At 35.2% G+C, this 26,218-nt stretch overlaps 1 long non-coding RNA gene across 1 annotated transcript in view; it reads left to right on the top strand.

The window, feature by feature from the left end:
• Positions 1-26,218, top strand: part of LOC129227385 (uncharacterized) — a 50,891-nt gene that overhangs the window by 9,013 nt on the left and 15,660 nt on the right. Inside the window, exon 2 of the long non-coding RNA XR_008580833.1 lies at positions 8,493-8,610. This is a non-coding gene — a long non-coding RNA (uncharacterized LOC129227385). The remainder of the gene's footprint in view (positions 1-8,492; positions 8,611-26,218) is intronic.

The following is a 26,218-nucleotide window of genomic DNA, read 5'->3' as shown; positions in this document are numbered from 1 at the left end:
AACAGGGGTGAGTTATTGTTCACTCAAAGGTTTTTTACTTTTTTTTCGTGTAAGACGACGCATAACTTTTACAGAATAGTCTGATTTCGATAGTTGTTTTTTTATTGGAAAGAGTATACCTAGAATTTGGTCCCATGTAAATTTGGAAAAATTCCTTATCTAAAGGTGAGATATTAGGAGTGATTTATTGTTCTCTCACAGATTTTTTATTACTGAGTTGTGTATTACAAAAAAAAAAAAAAAAAAAAAAAAAACAACTCACGATGAATGAGCTTTAGATTTGTCAGTCTCTTGATTTAGAGCTCTCAGTCTCTGCATTTCTGCTAAAGCTTGTTCATCGTGAGGTTTGTGTAGTAACTTATTTGGCTCTAGATCAGATAAAGCAATACCCTCAAGTGTTTTTACTCTACTCAGTGCCACATATGCCTGTCCTTTAGCAAACACTTTCTTTCCGAGGTCTATTACAGCTTTATCAAGGGTCGTACCTTGCAATTTGTGTACCGTGACGGCTCAGCATAGAATTATTGGCAACATCCTGTGCTCAATGTCACCATAACCTTTCGTTCCTTGAAAAGTTGCAACCACTGGAGGTATGGCGACACAACCATCGCTATCTTTTAGTCTGCTTCCTATGCTTTCATCGTCAAACTTAACTAATATGCAGTCCGGTAATTCTCCTTCCTCTAGTTGATCCCTACGTATTGATGGCCATTTTATTTTTTTTAACCGACGAAAAAACGGAGGAGGTTCTCAATTCGACACGTATATATATATATACAGTAAACTCTCGTTAGTACGCCGTTGACGGGGATTCTGAAAAACGTCGTATTAAGCGGGACGACGTTATAAGCAGAACTCTTTAAAATGCCGTTTTGGAAGATAACAGGAAAAAAAAAACATACCTTACAAAAATCTGATGACTCGTTTTTAATCGCTGAAATAAAAATAACAGTCTAAAAGCAAAAGAAACGCGTATGCATTTTAACCTCTACAACTTTATTACATCTTAGTTACATCTATGCTATTATTTTTTTGTAAGAAAATTCTCCATAAGGAGTTGCTTTCCTCCATCATAAGAAGTTGGTTTCCTAAAATTTCTTATTATAAAACTTTCAATCCTGTTAAGTTCTCTCAGCATCGCTTCCGAGTTTTCGGTAGAAGAGAGCGCCTGCCGCAAAACGCTTACGGAATCGCAGGCGCTAAAAGTTAACTTACTTACCTTTCGCCATGTCAATCATATCCTGAATTTCTAGAGTTTCCGTGATAGGCAAATCATCATCAACTGAACAATATCCAAGATACTGTTCCTCAAATTCGATGTCCAGAAAATCCGAAACATTCAGGTCATTTTCATTAGATTTGCTCTCAAAATGCGCTTTTCGAAAGCAATTTCTTATCACATCTGGCGCGATCTCATCCCACGCAGCCGAAACATAATGGATAGCATCCAACACATTTATTTTACAGGAAGAGTCCTCTCCTGATTCAATTTCACGTAAGTAACGCTGTACCAGCTTTTTACGGTATTTCTGCTTCAAAACTTTAATGACTCCTTGATCTAATGGCTGAAGCTTGCTGGTAGAGTTGGGGGGGAAATACTCGAGCTTGATGTTTTTGAGGGGGATTCCTTTGGGATGAGCGGGACAGTTGTCCACAAACAGAAGGACTTTCCTCTTTCCTTTACCGAATTTTCGGTCCAACTGTTGCACCCATTCAGTAAACAAACACCCAGTCATCCAGGCTCTATTCTGTGCTTTGTAGTTGCACGGGAAAGTTCGCACATTTTTAAAACACCGTGGTGACTTAGATTTTCCAATCACCATCAGCTTCAACTTGTCAGATCCAGTCCAATTAGAACATGCTAATACAGTCAGTCTGTCTTTACTTAGCTTACCTCCGTGGCACTTTTCATCTTTTAAAACTAAGGATTTGTCTGGCATTAATTTAAAAAATAATCCAAATTCATCAGCGTTATATATACGTCCTCAGGTGCATAGTCTTTTAGTAGATTAGGGAGGAGATTTTCTATCCAGGGAGCAATGCTGTCGTCGTCTACGGCTTCGGCTTCACCACTAATTTGACGATATTTAATGCCATATCTTTTTCGAAATCGATCCAGCCAACCAGCTGATCCAGAGAAATCATTTATGCCCAAGCCTTTGGCTATTTCGTTGGCTTTTTCCGTCATAATGGGTCCATTGATCGGCAAGTTATTTCCTCGAGCTTGCTGGAACCATTGGTACAGCACTTCTTCTAAATCCTCATTTTTGCCTTTACGTACCCTCCGTCTTTTACTGATGCCTGAAAAGGCGCTGGATTCAATTTCTTCCCGTTTTTTTAATAAAGTTTTTAATGTAGATACAGGTATTCCTATTTCATTTGCAAATTGCTGCTTATTCGTAACTCCTTTTTTCTCATCATACTGCTGTATAATTTTTAATTTCTCATCGAAACTAAGAGCTTTTCTTTTAGCCATTTCTTAACGTGTGAACAAGTAACCGAATGGACCCTCACAGCACGTAGCGTAGATGGCGTAGTTATCGCTCTCTTGGCACCAATAAAAGCACCGCTCTTTTGGCGAATTCAAATTTCCTTACAACCCTTTGGAACCAGAATGGCTGATGCGCCAGCCTGTTTCCTGTCATGGAGCTAGAATCGAGGGGAGATGACGCGGCGGCGAAGATCAAACGAATCCGGGTTGCCTTTTCCTGCCATTCCTCGCTCTTTCGTATCGGCACAGGCAAATGGGGCGCGCAATGCTTTTCTACGAGAATTTGTCAAACTTTCCCAGCTTGTATTTTTTCTGAATTTCTTTTAATCTTTCAACTGATGTGAAAAATTATTTAACCATACTACTAGAAGGCCTCATTTAAAAATGGTCAACATTGGAGGCGATTTAAGATAAAATTGAGTATTTTCGCAGAGCATACTTACTTGATCTGAGAGCTCCCCATCAATGATTTTTTGACTTTTTACAAGGTGGACCTTTTCCTTAGGTGAGGGGGAGGGGGTGAGAAATTCTTGGAATTCCGAGATAACGAATGCGAACAGGGACAAAGAGGCGTACTTCACGGGTCGGAATAAAGTAGTCGAACTGGTTGCCTTCCGGTAACAGAACTCATGTTTTAACGCGAAGATACAAAAGTTTACTAGCGACGCAATATACGGACGCAATATACGGGATTTTTCCTGTGGGGACTCTAGAAAAACGTCGAAATAAGCGGGAAGTCGTTATAAGCGGGGGCGCTATAAGCGGATAGATTTTAATATTAAAAGCATATTGGTCCCAGGGACCGGAAAAAAACGTCGATATATGCGGGAAGTCGTTCTAAGCGGGGGCGTACTAACGAGAGTTTACTGTATATATATTTTTTTTTTTAATGTATGACCACGCATAACTTTTTACAGAACAGTCTGATTTTGATAATTCTTTTTTTATTGGAAAGGGTATACCCCGAAGGTGGTCCCATAAAAATTTTGAAAAAAAAAATCCTACCCTAAGGGTGGGAAAAGGGGGTTGATTTGTTGTTCACTCACAGATTTTTAATGTATGACCACACATAACTTTTTACAAAATAGTCCGATTTTGATAATTCTTTTTTTATTGGAAAGGTAATACCCTGAAGTTGGTCTCTTATAAATTTGAAGAAAAAATTCCTACCCTAAGGGTGGGAAAAGGGGGAGATTTGTTGTTCACTCACAAATTTTTTTATATATGACCACACATAACTTTTACAGAATAGTCCGATTTAGAATATTCTTATTTTTATTGGAAAGGGTATAGCCTGAAGTTGTTCCTATATAAATTTGAGGGAAAAAATCCTACCCTAAGGGTGGGGAAAGGGGGGCGATTAGTAGTTCACTCTAAAATTTTTTGATGCTGAATTGGGTATAACAAAAAAAAAAAAAAAACTCACGATGAATGAGATGCAGACTTGTATGTCTCTCGTGTGTACTGTCTTGAGCAGATAAACGACAGTATCTGCAGAAATGAGTTTTCGAGATATTTGAAGAATTGTGCGCTGGATTCAGTACTATCAACTGGGAAATGTTGGAATTATATTTCTTTTAGCGGAAACCAAATAAGTTAGTTTGTGCAACAAAGCTAACGTACAAACAATGATGACAAAATGCAAAAAAAAAAAAAAAAGATAAAATTGCAGTTATAGCCCTTTATCTGCACACGGCAGTGTAGACCTCTCAATCTCTGGTACTTGTGATTAGGGTTAGTTTTCAGTGCCAGTCGTCAAACATTTTTTATATTCAGGATTTGTATGAAAAAACAGGGCGAAGTTTAGTGATGGTGACATACTATTTTTAACCGACGAAAAAACGGAGGAGGTTCTCAAGTCGACACGTATATATATTTTTTTAATGTATGACCACACATAACTTTTTACAGAATAGTCCGATTTTGGATATTCTTTTTTTATTAGAAAGGGTATAGCCTGAAGTAATTCCCCTATAAGTTTGAGGGAAAAATTCCTACCCTAAGGGGGGGAAGAGGGGGTGATTAGTTGTTCACTCCAAGATTTTTTGATTCTGAGTTGGGTATTACAAAAAAAAAAAAAAAGCTCACAATGAATGAGCTTCAGACCTGTATGTCTCTCGTGTGTACTGCCGTGGGCAGGTAAGCGGCAGTATCTGCAGAAATGAGTTTTCGAGATATTTGAAGAAATGTGTGTTGGATTCAGTAGTATTAACAATAAGAAAATGTTGGAGTTATATATTTTTTTCAGCGGAAACCAAATAAGTTAGTTTGTACAACAAAGCTAACGTACAATAGATGACAAAAAAAAAAAAAAAGAAAAAAAAAATGCAGTTACTGCCTTTGACCTGCCCACGGCAGTGTAGACCTCTCAATCTCCGGTATTTGTAATTAGGATTAGTTTTTTAACCGACGAAAAAACGGAGGAGGTTCTCAAGTCGACCCGTATATATAAGTTCTTTTTTTTCATGTATGACCAGGCATTACTTTTCACAGGTTCGTCCGATTTTGATAGTTCTTTTTTCATTGGAAAGAATTTTCCCAGAAGTTGTTCCCATATAAATTTGGAAAAAAATTTCCTATCCTAAAGGATGGAAAACAGGGGTGAGTTATTGTTCACTCAAAGGTTTTTTACTTTTTTTTCGTGTAAGACGACGCATAACTTTTACAGAATAGTCTGATTTCGATAGTTGTTTTTTTATTGGAAAGAGTATACCTAGAATTTGGTCCCATGTAAATTTGGAAAAATTCCTTATCTAAAGGTGAGATATTAGGAGTGATTTATTGTTCGCTCACAGATTTTTTATTACTGAGTTGTGTATTACAAAAAAAAAAAAAACAACAACTCACGATGAATGAGCTTTAGATTTGTCAGTCTCTTGATTTAGAGCTCTCAGTCTCTGCATTTCTGCTAAAGCTTGTTCATCGTGAGGTTTGTGTAGTAACTTATTTGGCTCTAGATCAGATAAAGCAATACCCTCAAGTGTTTTTACTCTACTCAGTGCCACATATGCCTGTCCTTTAGCAAACACTTTCTTTCCGAGGTCTATTACAGCTTTATCAAGGGTCGTACCTTGCAATTTGTGTACCGTGACGGCTCAGCATAGAATTATTGGCAACATCCTGTGCTCAATGTCACCATAACCTTTCGTTCCTTGAAAAGTTGCAACCACTGGAGGTATGGCGACACAACCATCGCTATCTTTTAGTCTGCTTCCTATGCTTTCATCGTCAAACTTAACTAATATGCAGTCCGGTAATTCTCCTTCCTCTAGTTGATCCCTACGTATTGATGGCCATTTTATTATTTTTTTAAATACCCATTTCGCCATTGACGAGGCCGCCAGATACTGATATGTTACGTCTCAACATCACACGAGATTCGGCAGCAAGTTTTACCTCTGATAAAAGTCCACCACAATTGTTCACATCTTTCGGGACAACATTATCTGGAGGTTTCTTTCCATAGGTAGCAATTTCACGAGACTCATCTATGGAATGGGTTGTATAGACACGACGTCCTCAATTTCATTTGAAACTCGCTCTCTTATCAGATCTAAACGATGAGCGCGTTGCTCTTCACGCTCATTTGAAAGTCGCTCTCTTATCAGATCTAAACGATGAGCGTGTTGCTCTTCACTCTCATTTGAAAGTCGCTCTCTTATATCTAAACGACGAGCGCGCTGCTTATCACCTTCTTGCAATAAACTATCGTTATTGTAGCTTCTCATTCTCGACAGTCTTTCCTCGCGCTGACCTAAACTCTCCTGTGAACGTGTTAATGTTCACAGGAGAACACTCTTTCTGTTTGCTTCCAACCTTTTTTCTTTCTCATTAATAGATTCTTCTAAACATTTTTTCCTCATCCGAGCAGCATTTTTTGTAGGCCTACCCATGTTAGTATATAAAGCCTGCTTTTTTAAAATTATTTATGTAACACAACAGATAATTGTTAAAATACGATTATATATATATATATATATATATATATATATATATATATAATATATATATGTTAATAGCTAAAGTAAGGTAGGTAGCTATTTTAAAAGTAATCAAAAATATAAGCATACAGATTATAACCACATTAGTAGCTTATAGCCACAAAAAATTATAAAATAAAAACTTTTTAACAAAAAAATTTAACCGCCGAAAAAACTGAAAAGCAAAAAATAATAAACCATATTAATTAAACCTTAATAACTAAGTTCTTAAACTGATGTAAGTATACCTAAGTATATATTTTTGTAATAATTTAGAGTTTTTAATTAACCTTAATAACTCAGTTCTTAAATTAATGTAAGTATACCTAAGTAGTTTTGAGTCGGTGCCAAACAATAAATAAACAAAGATCCCTTAATTACCTAAATTTAAAGAAATAACCAAATAAAATTAGCAATGTTATGTGAAATGTCCGGCGATAAACATAAATGTTTCAAAAAATGCTCCCTCCACACGCCATCATTAAATCATGAATACTAGTAGATCGTATACAACGAAAAGTACCTCTCGTTGGAGCTTTGAAACCTTTGGGACCTCGCACGAGGGAGGCAAACAACCAGTGAGAAAAATACTTCAGGATCATGGATGCAATTAACGGCTACAGTTGTTATGCCATACTTACGCTGACCCACAAAACCATTTATTTGAGCTTTTAACAAGATGAGAAATCCTTCTTCAGTATGATGAACAATGATATAAACATTTTGACTGTTGTATATGAGGCAAAAGCTCAGTAGTAGCCAAATACTCGACACGTGCTTCTTCGAGACCACTCGACGACGTTCGGGTTTAACTTCGTGAACGCTCGGCATTTTCCGGCGAAGGGGCGTGTCGCCATACGCCACCGCTGCGCCTCACGCTTTACAAAAATAATTAATTTGCTTGTTTGGCACCGACTCAAAACTACTTAGGTATACTTACATTAATTTAAGAACTGAGTTATTAAGGTTAATTAAAAACTCTAAATTATTACAAAAATATATACTTAGGTATACTTACATCAGTTTAAGAACTTAGTTATTAAGGTTTAATTAATATGGTTTATTATTTTTTGCTTTTCAGTTTTTTCGGCGGTTCAATTTTTTTGTTAAAAAGTTTTTTTCAATTTTTTTTTCTCTTCAACTTGATTAATTACTACAGTCGAGCCCCGATTTAACGAACCTCTATTTAACGAATTGCACGATTTAGCGAATTTTTCTTTTTTCCCGCCGAAAAGGGAGGCAAAACCCCCTATTTACCGAATAATAAACCCCGAAATAACAAATTATTTAAACAGCTAAAAAAAAAATGTTTTTTTTTTTTTTTTGTTAATTTAATCAGGAACCATAGGATTGTTTTCTAAATGTAACATCCATATTGTCCGAAACAGAAAAAGAGTTTTTTTTTTTTTTTTTTTGTTTTTTGGAATCAGTAATTTTTGACGAGCGAGGACGAGGGGGCAAACTAACAAATAGTGATTCTGATGCTGAAAGCAATAGTGAAACTCCCGTTAAAACTTACTTTTTCAAATGCTTCACTTGGCCTGCAAAACTGTAAAATTATATCTCATGCAGCAGGCTGCAAAAGACACAGTATTTTTTTCTCTCCATAAAGTCGAAAACAACTGACTATTTCGAGTCAAGTATCAAGGACATTGTCCAAACATCTACTATTCAGTAATTTAAATTTCAAATTAACTAGTGAGTGATAAGCCGTGGATGAAATGCTAAATAAAAAGTGTGAACTTTCTAATTTTGGATATTTTTGCGCAGTTGCTTATTAGGGGTTTTAAATAAGGTAAGTGCATTTTTAGTTTTTTTTTCACACCCCGATATTACGAATAACCTCGATTTAAGGTACGAAAGTTTCGGTCCCGATGAATTCGTTTAATCGGGGTCCGACTGTATTTACATTTTTTGCAGATTGTCCTATAGACAGTTTTTTAAATTTCAAACCCAAATATTGTGTGCTTTCTGCTTAAAGTTATTACTTTTTAACGTGAACTAATTCTTTATGTTTTCAGGAAGCATCCTGGAATTTAGGGTGTCAGATTTGAACAGAAATGATATCGAAACTCGGATCTGTGTTCATTAAACATGTCCTCATTTGTCGAAGAGAACGTCTGAAGAACTTACAACCAAGTAAAATTTTTCTTTAATTCAGGACATAAAAGGATCTATTGTATACTCCATAGATAAGTCCATCAAGTGCAATATAGTGAATCAGAATGTAAAATGCAAATTAGTGAAACCACCCATAATCAAGTACGAACATTAGTTTATTTGGCTTCCCTATAATTCAATTTTTCCTTCGTTATTCAAATGGTAGTTAATGGAAGTAGGTACATCCAGAGCCTGATTACTGAATAGGCCGTGGCCTAGGGACCCCACTTTTTAAGGGGCCCTCAAATGGCTAATTTCTTTTAACCAATAGCTAAAACTGTTTTTGCCAATGGCTGAAACTGTAAGGATTGACTACACAGGTGCCCCAAAAAAGCATAAGGCCTAATTCTTAATTGGGCCTTGGGTACATCGGGAAAAGAAGTCTGCTTATTTTTAAACAATAATATTTTGTACCAACCTACAAATGGAGATTTACATGACAAAAGGCGTTCCTAATTGGCAGGATTATACGTTTTGAAGATTTTTTACCACACATCTAGTTGCTGCCTGAAAGAAACTTTTCTGTTAATGTCAGTGAAATATTTTTAGATTTTGAGTTATCATCAACGCTATAAATTTCAAATGTGTGTTTATTATCATCTTTATCTCTATTGATCTTGTTAAGATGATTGTTGGTGCATTGAAAATACTGAGCATTGACTTGCTGGCAGAAATATGGCATAAAATCAGCAGCGATGTAAAAATTAAAAAAAAATTAAGCTCAAAATATACTAATAAAAAAACCATAATGTGATTGTGAGATCATATTTGTAAAAAAATATTCTTGTGGTTTTTCATGAGGGCTGTAGGACATTTGAGAGTCCATCTTAAATCCATAGTACTGTGAATTTTGCGAAAATACTTTTTTATTCTCTTCAGCAATGGAGAATCCTTTAGAAATCCCTAATGGTAAGAAACAGTATCTTCTCGTGAGATCATATTTGTAAAAAGTTATTCTTTTGAGAGTCATCTTAAATCCACCGTGAATTTTGCGAAAATACTTTTTTATTCTCTTCAGCAATGGAGAATCCTTTAGAAATCCCTAATGGTAAGAAACAGTATCTTCTCGTGAGATCATATTTGTAAAAAGTTATTCTTTTGAGAGTCATCTTAAATCCACCGTGAATTTTGCGAAAATACTTTTTTATTCTCTTCAGCAATGGAGAATCCTTTAGAAATCCCTAACGGTAAGAAACAGTATCTATGTCAACAATGCTCAAAAACGTTTTCTAACTCTTCAAACTTAAAGAAACATTTGGTAGTCCACTCTGGTGAAAAAGCCTATTCGTGTGAACAGTGTCTAAAGGCATTTGCTCGCTTTGCAAGTTTAAAGAGGCATATGAACGTGCATACTGGTGAAAAGCCGTTTCAATGTGAATATTGCTCGAAGCCATTTTCCTACATGTCAGACCTGAAGAAACATTCGAGGATTCATACTGGCGAGAAGCCCCACTCGTGCGAATACTGTTTGAAGGCTTTTTCCGACCCTTCACTGCTGAAAAGACATAAAAGGGTACATACTGGTGAAAAACCGTATGTGTGTCAAAATTGTTTAAAGGCATTTACTAACATGTCAGACTTGAAAAAGCATTTGAGGATTTATACTGGTGAAAAGCCCCATTCTTGCAAACACTGCTCCAAGGATTTTTCTCACGCTTCAGACTTAAAGATACATTTGAGGACGCATACTGGTGAAAAACCATATCCATGCGAACATTGTGAAAAGAAATTTTCTCAAGCTATTCACTTAAAGAGGCATTTGATGGTTCATACTGGTGAGAAAGCATTTTCGTGCGAATATTGCGAAAAGAAGTTTTCTGACTCTTGGCGTTTAAAAAATCATTTGAAACTCCATGTTGGCGACAATCTCGTTCATATGAACTATGTTCAAAGGCATTTTCTCAAGCTTCACCCAGGAGAGACATTTGATAGTCCGCTCATGTGAACAAGAAGTTCTGTCTAGAACTAGACGAGCCTACTTTCCCGTATACCCATACTACTTTCTAGTACCTGATCAATATTCTCAAAAATAGCTAAAATCGCAAATTTTTTCAAACGTATTTTTTTTAATATTTTAAGCTGATTTCTAGGAATAAAATATTCCTTACTTTTCTTTAAAAAAACGAACAAATAAAATAGCAGAACCTTTTAAACAAAGCAGCTAATACACTTCTTTCCATTAAAAAAATAATCTTTAACAGCTTTCAAAACGAAATAATAATAATAAAGTTCATTAAAATAAATACATCATATAAAAAAAATCGTTTCTTTTTCCCCTGTTGCCAAAAACAATTTTTTAAACGAATTAATGCACTTACCAAAATAAATAAAAACAATAAAATGTCAACTTAAAGAAATAATTTTCATTGTCAAAAAAAAAAAAAAAAAAAAAAAAATCGTCTGCGCATATCTTTAACATAAATGACTTCGAGTTTATTCGCCGAAAACTGAATACCTAAATTAAAACTCCAGCGTGAAAATAAAAACAAGTCATATCAACAATAATTATTTCACAGTTAAAACCACAGCAGCGGAGTCGGAGTCAATCTCATTTTGGGATAAAAGAGTCGGAGTCGAATATCCAAGAATCGGAGTCAGTCATTTGTCCTCCGTGTATAAATGTTTGCCAAAGCTACGAAGTCGGAGTCGAAGTCGGGGAGTCGGAGTGCGATTAATTGTCGGGCACAGGAGTCAGAGTCAGGTGCTCCTAAATTCTCGGAGTCGGAGTCGGGAGTAGGTCGTCAAGAGCTGTTTCCAACAAAGTTTGTTTGAAGTAAATCCGCCTTTAACTTCGGAATCTATATTGACTTTAAGTTTCCCCTTAGGCGCTAATGTTAAGAGATATGAACTGTTCAAAATTGAACGAAAACTTGTTCAAATTAAAAAGATATTTTCGATACATGTTTTTCATCAAAAGCTTTTCCCTACAAAGTTTGTTTGGAGTCACTTCGCTTCTAAGTTCAAGATTTATTTTTGATTTGAATTTCCCCGTAGGCGCTAATGTTAAGTTTTTTTTAACTGTTCAAAATTGAACGAAAAATTGTCCAAATCAAAAAATGAATCATGGGAATGAGATGTCCTCGCCGAGATCTTTCTAACAAAAAAAAAATTTGTTCGAATCGGACTATTCATTCAAAAGTTATTGGGGGGGGGGGGGGCAGACAGACCGACAGACATTTTTCCCCATCTCAATACCCTGCTTTCCAATTTTTAATTTTTCAATATTTATCTAATTATTTTATTTATTTTTGACTTTTTTTTTTTTTGTTTTTCGGGATTTTTTAAGATGTATTAAGCCTTCTTTCATGCTTTTTTCTTCTTTCTCTGGAAAGTAGGCTAAAAATAGTATTCGTGTGAATATTAGTCGAAAGCGCTTTCTGATGCTTCATGGTTAAAAAGACTTAAGAAAATCCACGCTGGGAAAAAGCTATATTCACGAGAATTTCGTTTAAAAATATTTTTTTTAGCCTCATTAATGCGTTTGGCAAAACACTCTGGGAAGAAGTGTGAATGATGATCGTGTGAATATTGTTCGAAACCATTTGATACAACATCTTTATCACTAAAGAGAAGTGTGAGCATCCATAGTGGGAATAAAGTGGCATCCGGTGTGACTATGGTTCAAAACGTTTTTCCAACAAATCCGTCATCAGAAAACGTGAAGCAATACGCTGCCGCTGCTGCATACGTTTTAGTGAAATTTGTAGTAGTGTGTTTAAAAAGTGTGCAAGTATGTTTTAGTGAAATGTCTTGATACTTGATTGCCATTTTTCGTGGTCGGAAACTTCTCAACAAATAGTACTCATTACAGAACACACACACACACACATATGTACAAGGTATGATTCAAAAGTTTCAAGACTAATATCAGAACTTGAAATGTATTTTACATTTAAGTACAGCAGACTAAAAGTCTTCGAAATATGATCTTTCAGCATCAACACAGCGCTGCCAGCGCATCTTCTATTGTTCTTAGCCCTTCTAGAAGTCCTCGAGCGACATGCTGTCAAGGGCTTTTGTCGAAGCCCGCTGGACTTTTTTTTTTTTTCCGTCGATGGAGTCGAATCGCTTCCTTTTTAGGCCTTTCTTGATTCGGGGGAAGAGGGAAAAGCCACTTGGAGCGAAATCGGGGCTGTAGTGTGGCTGCGGCAGTGTTGTTACGTTGCACTTTACCAAAACTTCGTCGGCGGTGCGCGACGTATGAACGGGTGCGTTGTCGTGGAGGAGAATCCAATCGCCGGGCGGAAGCGACGGAGTCGATCCCTCAAGCGGTGGTGTGCTCTAAGTGCTGCTCCATTTTCGTATCTCCCACTTTTCGATTGAGGTCAATGACACGCACTCACGCAGCAAGCGATGCGCACTCTCCAGTGTTCCGAAGCCAACTGCCGCAGCTTCCGTTCAGTCGCCGCCACCCGCCACTACTTCTTCAGCCCGGCAGCGCCAGTCCGCGCGCGCTCCCCTTATCAGAAAAAAATCAGTCTCGAAACTTCTGAATCATACCTTGTCTATACATTGTTTTTTACAACATTCTCTCTAGTCATCACAGAAACAGATGTCATAGTTAATTAACGAAAATTGCTGTGTTTGTTCCAATGTTACATCTTCTGTAATTCTTCAGAAACCACGAATTCTAACAAAACTCTTTTGGGATCTTCTAATTACTGATATCGGCTTTCTTGGGCTCCAAAATGGCAGTCAGTTAAACCGAATTTGCAATGTTCCTCCAGCGGCTAAAAGGTGGCCCTACATATTATTTTTTTTATTCAATTTTCTCTCTGTTCGTGAATCAAATTGATCATTCAATCTTTTCAATGTGAAGTATATTTGTAATAGATTTTTCATTACTAAATTGTGTAATTTATTTCTTCTGTTAGAAGCTTGTAAATAAAATTATTTTTTGTTTTTGTGGTTGACAAAGCTCATTTCTTGTCTAGTAGATGGTTGAGATAAATAAATTCCTGGATAATACCAAGTTAACACTTAGTCCCTCATTGTAAAATATAAATTTTTAAGTTTTTTTTTTTTTTGTTTTGAAAAAGAGCCAAAACGAAAAAAAAAAGAGCCTAACTTTGTCTAAAGTTAGTGCAGATGGGGTAGGGGAGTGGAGAAAGTTTCTGACAATTAAAAAAATGGAAGAAAGAAAAAGAAAAGATTCTTGGATGTTCTTGAACAACTAAAAACGAGTCAAATTACATATGAGGGAATCGTAAGTGCGTACAATTAAAAGTTGAGCAAAAAAATTGTTTGTCGTCAAGTCACGCGATATAAGTGCTGAGCTTACTGCACTAGCTAGTGTTCTCTCGCGTCACGCTCTTCTTTCTGCTTTTAACTTAGGCATATTCACTGCAAAATAGTATGTTTTAATAAAGAAAGTAGATTTTAAAGAACGAGAAAACTAAACCGTACCCGAAATTCTTTTTTAACTGTTGCCGAAAACTGTTTGTGAATAAGATGCTTTCATGGCTGAACTTAAAGCAAGGTGGATTACGCTTTTAAACTGATGGCTTGAATCAAAGAAATCTTCGAAAATCTACATTATTTGAATAGTTTAAAACTAAAGTCCACAAACATATGCTTGCTTAGGTTTAGTCTTGAACAGAGGCGGCGATTGGGATTATAAAGGGGGAGGGGACGCAAAAAAAAAAAAAAAAAAAAAAACGACAAGCAAAAGCCATAGGATTTTTAGCGGCAGCAAAAAAAATGGAAATAAAAGAAAAAAACGTAAAAATTTTGCCAAGGCTGGTTTTGAGAGCATGATACAAATCTAACAGCTGAACTCACGTTCTTCTTAAGATTTTGATTAGTTATGTACACAATACCTCTTTCCCCGAAGAAACATTTAGACATGAATTATACTTACATTATTAACCCCCGACACACAAAGGAAGGGGGTTATAAGTTTGACGTATCAGTGTATATGTGTGTCTGTCTGTGGCACTCTAGCGCTTAAACGGATTGACCGATTCTGAAAAAAAAGGAGAGTTGATCGAGAGTGTTCTTAGCTAGGTTGCATCTTTGGATGACATTAATTAACGAAGATCCGAATTCATTGTTGGCCGAAAGGAAATTAAAAGCAATGATTTAAAAATTTTATCTGTTGCCAGTTTCTAGTTAATAGCAAATAAAATACTTGACCTTGATTTTTAATAATATAAGGCTTTTAAAAGGAGTTTCAATTTTCCTTCTTAATTTTACAGTTGCTACTCAGTCGGTCTTTTTTTTTTTTTTTTTTAATTTTTTGCTTGTTTACCCCAAAGTATTTTGAGCTGTCACAAACACTTGATAATAATTTCATTAAGCAAGTATGGCTTGTTTAAGTAAAACAATTGATTTACTACTGAACGATGAATACGTAAACTAAAAGATACTGCATTGTGCTAAATAATGTTTCGTAAACAGATATACAAAGTAAAATAAATAATTACGGTCTGAAAATTTTGACACTTCTGCCTTTTTTTTAATAATTTCTAGTTTTGGTTTCTAAATTGGAAAATAAAAAAATAAACCATAAAAAGGGGGGGGGGGCGAATCGCCGCCACTTAAATTGTTTAATATGTTAACAACAGGCCCGATGCAGCGTACCCGCAACGCGAGGAGGAGGGGAGAGGCACGCCCTTAAAGGGCCGATAGTCCAAAAAATTGGGGGGGGGGGGGGGGACTAGCAACAAGACTTGTTAACGTTGCAAATATACACTGCTGATGGCCATTGGGGAGGGGTTCAAAATTTATAGATCCGGGCCTGATCGAGGCCTTCGAGATAGGAAGGTCATCCAACTAGCAAATGACGTCATCGTTCGTCGATCCACAATGATATTGGTAAATGAGCACTTCGATTAGTATTTTGGTTTAATTAAACTATTTGGTTTATTTATTATTGTCTTCTATTATTTTAATAGCGTTAAAAGTTCTACTTTTGCATTTGAAAACATAAAAAGGAACCGATAATCATACACTAAAAAATACACTGAGCTTAATTCATAGTATTTTACATAAAAACATTTATAAGTCTTACAAAGTATTCAAATAACTAAACACGATTTTATTTTACAATCATGTTAAAACGAAGTGATAAATAAACACAGTTTTATTTTTCATTTGATTTTTTTTTTTAACTAATCGCATTTTAACTATTTGTATATTGTATTGAAACATTAACTCTTAAGAAGTATTCAAATAAATAAATGAACTTTCATTTTACAATTACATCAAAACAAAAAATAATTTAACCATTGTATTTGAATAAGAATTAAATGAAATTTTAAAAAATAAATAATCATTTTTACTTAAGCAAATGGGAAACATGACTGGAATATGTTTCGAAGACATAACATCAAATTAAAGTACATAATACCAGATTATTAATGTTAACTTAGCTGAGCAAATTTATGCTTTTAAAAAGACATGAATGCTTGGGTGCCAACCCCCAAAGTAAACACTGCCCTACCCCCTTCAATTATGAAAACTTCAAGAAAAATACCCCAAAAACATCTTCCCCATCTCCCTTAAAATTTCAAGGGCACAGTTATTTAACTATAGCCGTTGAAAAGCTATCATTACTATGAGACTATGATTCCGACCCCTCCCCCCCCCTTTGGTGGGCACTCTCGAAAAATTACACAGGAATTCAACTTGAAAAACGTCAATTAAAGAAGGAATTATGCAACATCATGAATACTGTATGTTGTGCATCAAAAAAATGTATTCAATATCTAAGCAGCCTTTTTTTTTTTTTTTTTTTTTTTTTTGAATTTGAAATTTGGCTACTTTTTCATTTTCAGCTTTTTCTGCTGCTAATGATTCTTGTGGGGGGGGGGCCTTCAATAGTTCATCATTTTAGGCTTTGAAAAATTATTTTAAAAAGCATTAATTGATGACAAAGTAACCTTTTTCAAAAAACTTTTCATAGAATGACCATTTTAGCAACTTTCTTCAATACATAAAACCTCATATATGTTAAATTTAGATCAACATTTTGCTGAGTATGCTCTTTTAGGAATTCAGTGTGACAGTTTTGTGACAGGGGGAAGGGAGGGGATAACAAGAAGTGTGACATCACGCGTTATTTATAACAATATGCTCATGTTGAACAGCGTTACATGTAACAAGGAGGGGGGGGGGGGGGACATTTGTTCAAAATTTCGCAACATACTTTATGGACAGCCCCTTAATTCAATTTATGTTACAGTTTCAGAGTTCCTGAAAGCTTATTAACAGAAAACCCAAGGAGTTCAAAAAATATGTAGTTCAAGACATTTTGCCCTTTTTAAGCATAAACAAACAAGCATAGAGTATTTGGCAAAAACACGTTGCGTATCCACTGCTCAAAAGTAATCTTTCGTAAGCCCAGAAATTATGAATACCTTTAACTCAACCACAATTTGTGCATAAATATCATATAACTTAAAGACAACAGTGGAAAAAAACATATATATTTTTTTTAATTTACGCACAGAACCAGCTTGTTTGAATAACATTGCAGGGGCGTAGTTGGGGGGAAATGTTTGAGTATCGAACCCACGACCTCCGGCGTTTAAAGCTAATCTTCTACCTCAGAACTACGGAAGCCCATCAAGGAATGTTTTTCGATCAAAATAACACATGCTAGCGTATGAAACAATTTAATCAAAACCGAAAATATAAGATTAGTTCAGTTAAAAGCATGTTTCAATAAACTTGTTTACATACATATTAACTGAATATCTACACCAAGTTACGTTGCTTCTGATAGCAACAAGTATATTTGCAGAAAATTTTGACATATGTATATTGTCAGCTTGGAAAATCCATTTCGAATAAATGCGCGTACAAGGTTGAAAAAATAAAGAAATAAAAAGTTGCAAGTAACTATTTCAAATATTAAAGCAGTACGCTGAAATTACAAATTACAGACAAAGATATCAGAAAGGAAACTGACAATTGTTTGTGTAATAGAGGAAAAGTTAAGTAACCTTAACTGCATGAACTCAAAAGCAATTTGTTTATCTGAGAAAATTACTTACCTCCGAACTTTAAAATTTATTCCATAAGGAGTCCAACTTTTTTCTTCGCATGCAGGTTGTTCAGAAGCGGAAATCTCACTCAGCACACTTACAAACTTATATTATATATATATATATATATATATATATATATATATATATATATATATATATATATATATATATATATATATATATTAATTGCTTCTACATTCCGGTACGTGGAAAGGATGAGATAAATCCAACAGTATTGTATTCAAAAATATGCATCCGAAGTTACATATTTCCCATTTCATCTATTTCAGCCAGAGCACTATGTTTACTGGTAAAACACACTGCTTTCAAAGTTTCGCGCCTAGTTCAAAGATCGACGACTGGTGGCGTAACGAAGCGGGGGGGGGGAAGGAGTTGTCTGGCCTGTTATCACGTGGGTCTCGGCCTGATCAACAAAGCGAAATTTAGTTGAAGCATCCATAGCTCTGGTAGAAGCTTCGGAGGTCGTGGGCTCGATGCCAGCCTGTTCCCTGGGTGTAATTGCCTTCTCTAGCGTTGTAATTATTTCCTGTGTGTGTTCGGAGGACTTACGCGACAGGTCTTGGAACACATCCCTCGCGTAAGTCGAGACTCGACAAATTGCATGAAATACACCGCCAGCTCAGTCATTTCCAGCCGAGGACTGCAGTTTCGAGCTAAATATACTCGACAAATTGGTTTATTCCAATACGTTTCTGAATCTATTCTAGTCATTTATGATTTATGATCACTAGCGCCATCGAAAATAAAGTTGAGCTATTCAGCCAGTTTGAACTTTGAAGCGTGTTGGCCGGCGCAGTAGGTGCAGATTGTTTTGTTTGTTTGCTTTATTCTGTAGGAAATCCGAATGCAAAAAAGGGAAATATTTTGAAATTGGGCTGAGGAACTTGTGTCCTTAACAAATTTGCCCCGATTAGAAATACGTACGTACGTAATTGTCATGCAACTCAAGCATCGGGTAAGATTTATACTCTTTCGAAAACTAACACAAAATGCAGTTAATTTTTATGTGTCCCAAAACAGGCCATGATGTTAAAAATTGCTCAAAATTATTATCTTGTAAAAGTATCATTTGTACACTACTTAAAACAAGTTTATGATCTACTCTGCAAAAAAAATGTTGTGCTGTAACGATAGATCTTGGGTAATTGCCGTGCTCTTGTGTTTTCACAAACACTGTATAGTAATTACGCAATTACAATACATGAATCCTGATTTCTGGTATTAAATATACTATTTTGCAGATCGGGACCTATAAATTTGTCCCCCCCCCCCCCCCGACCGCAACAAAATCTAGCCCACCCCCCCTCCCGCAGAGGCCAGCAGTGTATAGTTGCAACTGTAATGAGTCTTAGTGCTAGTTTTTTCAACTTGTTGACGGGCCTTTAGGCCCTGGGCCCCCTTGCACTACGGGGTCTACGAATATGTAGATCCGAGCCTGCTATTTTTTAATTTAAAAGCTGTTGTTTACAGTAATTTAAAAGCTGTTGTTAAAAAGTACCATTGGTAATTTAGGTGTTTGCTACATTTAATGAATATAGTATTTGATTAAGGGACCTAAGCTGACTTATAATGCACTCATTTATACTTTTTTTTTGTTTTTTATAATCGCTGTAAGCTTACCAATATCTTGCTACTTTGAAGTGCAGAACAAATGATGCAGGCTCCTAATTTAAGGGGCAATTGACCCCCTTCCCTGGTTTTAAGAAATTAGTGCATTTATATCTAAGTAGGAACAGTTTTTCTTGTTTTTTGGCAATTTCCATCAAGTATATACCCTTTGAACCCGCCCCCCCCCCCCCCGGAAAAATTTGAAATCAGGGGCCTGACATAATGGTACTTTTCCGTAAAAGGAACGTCGTTTGGTTTAGTGAGTTGTTTACTTTCTACTTTAGCAACAATAGAAATAAATTACTTAAAGGGATTGGCGACATCTGCAATTATAATGACAACTCTAGAACTTAAAAATTGAAGTTTTTGAATGTCATCAATTGCGAAACTTTTAGTTTGCAATAGCGATAAATAATAATATTGGCAAAAATTTAAAATGACCTACCTTGAACGGAAAAGTATCCACATCTTAAGTTTTTGGGCATTTCTTCCGTAACGTGTTTGACATTTTTGCAGTCTTTTTTCTTTTCAAAGTTCTTTTTCATTAACTCATCATCAAAAAAAAAAAAGCATTTTTAAATATTACCTTATTTCGAATCCTTTTACAAATCAATTGCTATCACATTTTGTTATTCTCAATTTTTTTATGATTAATTTATAATTTTATAAAACTTGTAATGTGATAACCAAATACTAAAATTGTCACTCTCCTTACAAGTTTTAAATTAATAATTAAATATAAAAAAACTGAGAAGAGTTATATTCTGCATGGCGTAAAAACAAGGTACCTAATATTAACCAATGCTTGTTTTGTTTGAGGCTAAGCTAATGAAAAAGGACTTTGAAAGAAAATGTCACAGATATTATGGTTAAATCACCTTGTCGCTTATGACCGAGTAAAGTGTTAACCAGCAAAAATTTTGATCATATACAGTTTCAAATAAAATGTTTATTTTTTGTGCAATAAGCCATTTGCACAGGTCCAGGAACTTTTTAGGAGACATGATCCGTAGCTTCGATTTTTAAATGATTTAAAGGGCTGAGTTTTTTTATTGTTCTTTGGCAACAGGTACATTTTTCAGAAGTCAAACTTTCTTAAAAAGTCTTTAATTTTCTGAAAATTTCCTTAATTTTTAAAATACTATATATATATATATATATTATGTTCCGCGTGTCCCCATTTTCTTTCTTTTTCTATTTTCCTTCCTCTGAATCTTCATCCTCCTTGATATCTGCCGAAAACGTATGTTTGGGAAACATGCCAACAATGTCAAACACTTTTTTCGTCAAAAATTGCATGCCTTGCTTGAGATTTCAATCTTTTTGCATTCTGCTAATATTTGTATCATTTTTGATGTTCGAAGGTTTTTTCACCATATGTTACTTTATATCTGCTTATTTTATTCATTACTTCAATAACATTTTTATTTCTTAAATTTATTTCAGAAAAAGAGCAAAAGTCAGTCAAAAAAATGTGTCCAACCAGGGCTTGAAAATTATATTGCCCAATTTGCCGTAAGTCGAGTATGAAAAACTGATCATGTAAATGTTTTATTTGGGCATGTATTTTTTCGACAAACATGTCTGGCAGGGCGTGGAAAATTTTTGAGATTTTTCTATCCCTGGTCCAACTCCTCACACTCTCGGACTGTATTGAAACTTGGCATGGTTAATTTTTTAAATTTATTTAAGAAAACGTTCAAAGTGTTGATGGTGAATCTGTAATAGGTTCTAGTCTTTACAGTCTGTAAAATTTTTTGGAATTTCATGATTAAACAGGCCCGGACTGGCCAGGTCGGCGATCGCCGAGGGCCCCCAAGCTAGGAAGGGCTCCAAAATGAAGCGAAAAAAATTTTTCAGCAAAAAATGATTTTACAATTCTTTGATTTCCTTATAACTATTTTAATCTGTTTCCTTATACGTTTTGCCAGGATCAGGACCTGATAACTGAATAGACCAGCTAGACTGTGCTCTAGGGCCCTTGCTTTTAAGGGCCCCCCCCCCCCCAATGGCTAAAGTTGTTTTAGCTAATGACTAAAAGTAAGATTTGACTGCATAGTGGCTCCAAAAAATCTTTGCTTAGAACCTTCCGTTATCTTAATCAGGCCCTGTCCGGGATGCTTTTGATCACTCTTTCTAGTTTTATACAAATAGCACACTGGGCCTAATAAAAGCCAGGTAGGGCCCCGGGGCAAACATTAACTTTTGGTTAGGGCCCCCTAGGGTTTTAATTTCTCTGAATTTGTCCCGTAAACAGGGCCGGATTACCAAATAAGAAACATAGGAATCGCCTACGGGCCCCAACAGAAATGTTCGGCCTTCCTGCAAAAAATCATCAGGGCCCCTAACCACCTACTAAATTGAATTGCCCCCCCCCCCCCCCCTCTCAAAAAAAATTTAACGAGTGGTTGTTTGTTTTTGTATGCTTCAATATTTCTACCTAAATTTTAAATTCATTTGTTTAAATATTTTTACAAGTTTATTATTATTTTAAGGTTTTTTGTGGTTATGTGGGACTTTAAATCCTAATTTTTTGGATGCCCATTTTATTTTTAAGTTATATAAGCAAGTAAACAAGAGTTTCTCAGGACTTAACAGTATTCTAATAATAACTGTTCTCCTCTGTAAATCTTGGTTCTGAAAAAAATATTCACATTGTATGGAATTCATATTGATTTGGTAAATGATTTAGCTTTCGTTCTGTATTTCTTATAAGTTCAAGGCATGTTTTTTCGATTTGAGGGTTTCTTTCAAATATTTTATTTTCTGTTCTCTGCTTGAAATTTTCTTTGAATTCGTTTTTGTCTCATTAATTTATTTTATTTCATTTATGTTGATGTTGATGCTATTTAAGGTTCTGTTCTGTGATGAACCGAAATTCACAGAATTTTTGTTTACCTGAGCTGGTCAAAACATTTTTTTTTTGTGAGAATACTTTGACCAGTTTTCACGGCATTTTCGGTTAATTTTTGAATGCTTTGAATCCGTTTTTTGAATTTCATTTTATTCCTCTATTAACTTGGATGTTTAGAGGTTTGTGTGCCTTTTATTATAAGTTGATATACAAAACATTAACATCAATCCTTTGATCAAGTTAAATTTTTGTTTTCACCCTTTTAGAACTGATGAGACTATCATAAAGAGATTCAGGGGTGCCCAACTCCCCTAAGAGCGAGGGCGCACCTCCCTAAATATCACGAAGCCCCCCCCCCAGAAAAGTGAAAAATACCCCTCAAAACACCCCCTTAAAACTTTCAATGGCGCAGTCTGCACCGTAACCCCCCCCCCCCAGGTGGCCACCCCTGAAGAGAGATTTTAAAACTTTGTGGATTTTTCATGCTTTACGTACATATATTTTTTTTGTCTATTTAAAAATGTGTTTAAACGTCACAATTGCAAAGTTTAGCTGCTTCTGGGTTAATATGTGTTGAGTTTCGTTTTTTCTTCAAACATTTCCTAAAAAATATTTTCAACGTTTAAAATTTCAGCAAAGGTATTCGGGGCCCGATTAAGATATCGAGGGGTCATAGACCAATATTTTTTTTGAGGGGGGGGGGGCGTTTCCAACCTTTTTCCATTGGCTAAAACAATTTTAGTCGCAAACTAAAGTAGTTTCAGTCATTTGAGGGCCCCTAAATATCGTGGGTCCTAGGCCACGGCCTAGTTGGCCTATTCAGTAATAAAATCCTGGAGGTGTTTAGGTGTTCGATTTATTTTTAAAGAGATTCTTTGGTTTCTCGGGCTGTGGGACCCATAGTGGTGTGCCCCCCCCCCCCCCTCCTGGCGGTATACAAATTTGTACGAATAGCTTTTACTGTACCTATATTTCTTCTTCGCTAAATTTTTAATTTAAATTTTATTGACCGCTTTAGAATGAACCTTAATATGAAAATGTTGAGATTAACTGCAATTATTGAGTGTTGTAATCAGGAAATCAATTACACTTATTTTGTTCCATACTTTTTAGTGAGAACCAAGCTTATAGAAATAGTCTTAATAAAGAAAAAAACATTAGATTATTTCATCGAATCTTTTGGATTCGTGCTTTCTCGCCAGAACTTCTTTGAATTTGCCGATCACCCTTAAACGTTTCAACCTTAGCTACGGGCCTCGACTTACTAATTTGTTACGTTTCTTTTACTATTTTATAACTGAGATCGAACAAAACACTATATTTCTATTTTCACTTGAAAGTGATTACTTGAAAATGTTAGGCAACAAAACCGTTTGCTGACAGTTGCTATTAGTTAAGTTAAAAAGCTAGCAAACTAGGGGACGGCTACAGAAAGTTCGGTAAGCATTCAAGCTAGCTGATTGCCATAATGGCAGTTATTTTCTCATTAGTATCTTTTTATACATGTAATCGAACCAATTGGTAGTCAGTTTTTAAAAAATGCAAGGAGAGTCAGTGAAAAGGAAAGGAAAAAAGAAGCCCGGAGTCGGAGTCGGCATGTTTTGTAACGACTCCGACTCCAACTCCATTACCCCAAAATCAGTCCTCCAGTTATAATTCGTTTTGAAAAAAGTTCGTTTTGTAAACGTGCCCCGGTCTACCCTGATCCACCGAAAGAGGGGGCTCTACACCGGGTTGCCTTTTTCCCGTCCAAAACTTGTTTTTTTTTTTTTTTTTTTCATCCCGCTGGGAAATACTTGGAAGAAATACCGGGAAAAGTGGTAAATTAGATAAAAATAGAACAACGTTTAAAAGCACAAAAAGGATAAAAAGTTTTTAAAAACGCAGACATATTTCGGAGGCAATAGGAAGGAGGCTATTGCCTCCGAAACATGTCTGCGTTTTTAAAAACTTTTTATCCTTTTTGTGCTTTTAAATGTTGTTCTATTTTTATCTAATTTACCTTGCACAAAGCTATCGCTTTTCAAAAGTGGTAAATACCGGAAAAAACTTCTAAATAACAATATGTGAGAAATATTTTGACTATCTGAATCTGATGTGTAGAATGAAGGTTAGAAATAAATAGTTATTACAAATTCTCCTTGGGTTTTTAATTATTGTGTAAGAAAGGAATATAAATAAATAAGAATAGGGAAGTTGCAACCTATTAAATGTTCATATTTTAGCTATTGGATATTGTTAATTGACCCTCCAAACTGAAAAATTCACCATCGCCGAATTTTAAACCACCGTGATTTTTTATGAATTTTTAAAAATCCATGCGCAAAAGTGCGCTCTTCTGAAACGTCACGAGCCTACGTCACAGGGCATTAATGAGCAGCCTTCCGCCGAAGATCCCTTGTTTTCGCTAGGGAAATTTTGAGCGTGCTGATACAGTAGAGAACCAATTATCCGGGAAGTTCGGGACCATAGCTATCCCGGATATCTGCATTTCCCGGTTTTCTGGATCGCTAAAAAGAGCTTTTGGCCGACTGTTTATGAAACTTAAATTACTATAATAAAAAGTAATACGTATTGAAATAAGAAGAAAACAGTTCAGGAATGCTTATCAATATCGAAACATTAAAAACTACTTGTGAGAGAATAATTTAAACACCAAAAACCTTAAGTTATTTAATAAGACCTGAGACCCTCACATTCATTTTGAAAAGGAAAAAAAAAAAAAAAAAACACCAATTTTTGATGTTTTAAAATGAAAGAATGAAGGGAGGGGCAAGAAACAAGTTTTTGAACGTAAATGTGCGATTCTTCTACTATAGTGTATGAGAGAATTTGCTGTAAACGGTTTTAATATTGAAGGCTTTTCAATAAAATATTGCATTTTTTAAAGAATGGCGGGAAAATCGCCAAAAGGTTGCCGGTTTTCTGGTTTCCCTGTTTTTTGGTTCCCGGATAAAAGGTTCTGCACTGTATTTTTATTTTTTAGAAATTCAATAATCCTTTTGAACACACTATGGATACCGGATTCGTTAAAACATAATCTAAATAATCTTCCTCATGTAACATCAATGATGATATTCGAATATTTACGAGAGGATGAGAGGTTTAATGTTCCAGAAACGCGAGGAGTTAAATGCTAGGAGATAAGCCTTTTACGTTTCATCTTCGAAGCCGAATGCGTGACCTTCGGCTTCTCCCCTATCGGAAGAGTGCATGACGTCACTTCCTATGCCATTTGACGTCACAAGCGCTTGAACTTAAAAATTAATTTAAAAAAAAACTACTTATCGTATCGCAAAATTTTTTTCACCTATGATGTTCATACATGTTACCCTATCATATAAAAATAAAATTGAAAAATTGAAAACTTCCCTATTATTGCATAATAACATAAAATTTGCTCACAATTTCTTTTATCAATAATTAATTTCCTAAATAAATATTTTTGATCACAATAAACTAAAATTTTTAAACTTTAAAATACCAGGGTCATCAAGAGAAGCAACAAATAATTTGTGTTAAATTTAAATAAAATTTGCAAAAAGTCTCTTAATTAGTGTTTCGTTATATGATGCTAAGATCCAATGTGGAAGTAGAAGACGAAGAATATAAACACGATTATGATTTGTAATTTGTGTATTGTTTTTCAAGCTATTATTTACTTAGAACTAAATTCTAATATTTTAAAAGATTGTTCTGAATTTATATTTTTAATAATCAGTTTTTCTCGTGTGGGAAAAACATAGTATTTCCCAGGACGGTAAGTACCGGTGGCGGGAAAAACCTTTCCAACCTTTGCTCTGCATCACACTCCTTCTCCACACCCTCTCCCCTTACAAGGTAAATAATCAAAAAAAAAAAAAAAAAAAATTAAAAAAGTAAATAAATAAATAAAAATAAATAAAGAAAAAAAAAACGTACAATTCAGAAATAATAATAAATAAAATAACGCACCTTTAATAGATTTTGTAAAAATGGTATGAAATTTCGTTCTACTAAAGGTAAAGTCAAGTAAAACTTCAAACACATGTTTTTTATACATGAATTTAACTTTTGTTTTATTATTTAACATGTCCAAAAAGGAAAAGCACATTTGGAAAAAATAACTTTT

Source organism: Uloborus diversus, chromosome 8 (genome assembly GCF_026930045.1).
Source record: "Uloborus diversus isolate 005 chromosome 8, Udiv.v.3.1, whole genome shotgun sequence".
Lineage (NCBI taxonomy): Eukaryota > Metazoa > Arthropoda > Arachnida > Araneae > Uloboridae > Uloborus > Uloborus diversus.
The sequence above is the reverse complement of the archived record's forward strand: the minus strand, read 5'-3'. Positions and strand labels throughout refer to the sequence as shown.